This window comes from Cephus cinctus, unplaced genomic scaffold (assembly GCF_000341935.2).
Source record: "Cephus cinctus unplaced genomic scaffold, Ccin1 Ccin1_scaffold0742, whole genome shotgun sequence".
Taxonomy (NCBI): Eukaryota; Metazoa; Arthropoda; class Insecta; order Hymenoptera; family Cephidae; genus Cephus; species Cephus cinctus.
Window position 1 is genome coordinate 1 of NW_014333353.1, and position 1,725 is coordinate 1,725.

Below are 1,725 nucleotides of genomic sequence, written 5' to 3' on the forward strand. Positions count from 1 at the left end.
TGCCCTCTCGCGCGTTACCTCTATGGATGGAGTGCATTTGATCAATTACATCGTCTCTTGGTGCTGGCTGCCTCATCAGCACCATCAGTTTCTTCGACTTCGCTAACAGCTCGTCGACTATAGCATTGAAGACGCGAGTAGAAATCAGACACGTCTTCGTCGCTTCTCATTCGGGCATCTAGAAGTCGGCTGCGATAATGTTCGTAGTCATGGTCAGGAGCAAATTTTTCTCTTAGACTCTTCACAAGGGATTTGACTGTGACGAAAGATTTGCCTTCTACATGGGTCCTAGCCCGTCCTCGTAGGCGGCCAAGAATTCCATTGATAAGCCTTGTCTCAGCTCCGGCGGGTAAGCCCTGCTGTAAGGCTTTAATTTCGGTATCGAAATCCCCGAATCTATAATCTTTGCCATCGTATTTCGGTATTTTGTCAATGGCATCTTTAGTTGCTAAATAGTCTAGATATGGCGAACTGTCGAGAGGGTTAGTTAGGTTGCCAGGGTGTGTAGTATCGTCTGGCATTTTAGTTATATATAAATTGGGCAGAAAACAGTTATTGTATCCCACCGCTGCCACCAATTTGGTAGGCCTTAGCTAGTGAAACTGCTAGGGCGTAGATATATCTAATTATGGGCTACCATTTAACGCTAGGCGCATCTGTTTCCTGTGAAAGTGGGGAATGTAATGCCAACGAATGAGAGCGACGTGTAGATATACAGATTGATGATTTATCAAGAGACTGTACAGGGCGCAGCGCGCCGAGACTCTTTACTCGAGTCAACTCCTTAAAAAGTAATTGATACATTCACTATAGGAATTGAAGGTTTTGAAGCGATTGCCATCAAGTTCAATACGATTAGTGTAGGAGATCAGGGCGTATTGAAATGGCGAGCGAGATGATTTTATTTCAGTTCCGTCGTCGTCGTCGTCGTCGTCGTCGTCGTCGTCGTCGTCGTCGTCGTCGTCGTCGTCGTCGTCGTCGTCGTCGTCGTCGTCGTCGTCGTCGTCGTCGTCGTCGTCGTCGTCGTCGTCGTCGTCGTCGTCGTCGTCGTCGTCGTCGTCGTCGTCGTCGTCGTCGTCGTCGTCGTCGTCGTCGTCGTCGTCGTCGTCGTCGTCGTCGTCGTCGTCGTCGTCGTCGTCGTCGTCGTCGTCGTCGTCGTCGTCGTCGTCGTCGTCGTCGTCGTCGTCGTCGTCGTCGTCGTCGTCGTCGTCGTCGTCGTCGTCGTCGTCGTCGTCGTCGTCGTCGTCGTCGTCGTCGTCGTCGTCGTCGTCGTCGTCGTCGTCGTCGTCGTCGTCGTCGTCGTCGTCGTCGTCGTCGTCGTCGTCGTCGTCGTCGTCGTCGTCGTCGTCGTCGTCGTCGTCGTCGTCGTCGTCGTCGTCGTCGTCGTCGTCGTCGTCGTCGTCGTCGTCGTCGTCGTCGTCGTCGTCGTCGTCGTCGTCGTCGTCGTCGTCGTCGTCGTCGTCGTCGTCGTCGTCGTCGTCGTCGTCGTCGTCGTCGTCGTCGTCGTCGTCGTCGTCGTCGTCGTCGTCGTCGTCGTCGTCGTCGTCGTCGTCGTCGTCGTCGTCGTCGTCGTCGTCGTCGTCGTCGTCGTCGTCGTCGTCGTCCTCGTCGTCGTCTTCGCACGTCCATCGCATTTTTTACACCACAGATGGCGCTGACTGCTTTGCCTTCTTTACCTATTTGTACTCTGGATGGTGTTGGTAATTTACGAATCCCCCAAAAAAC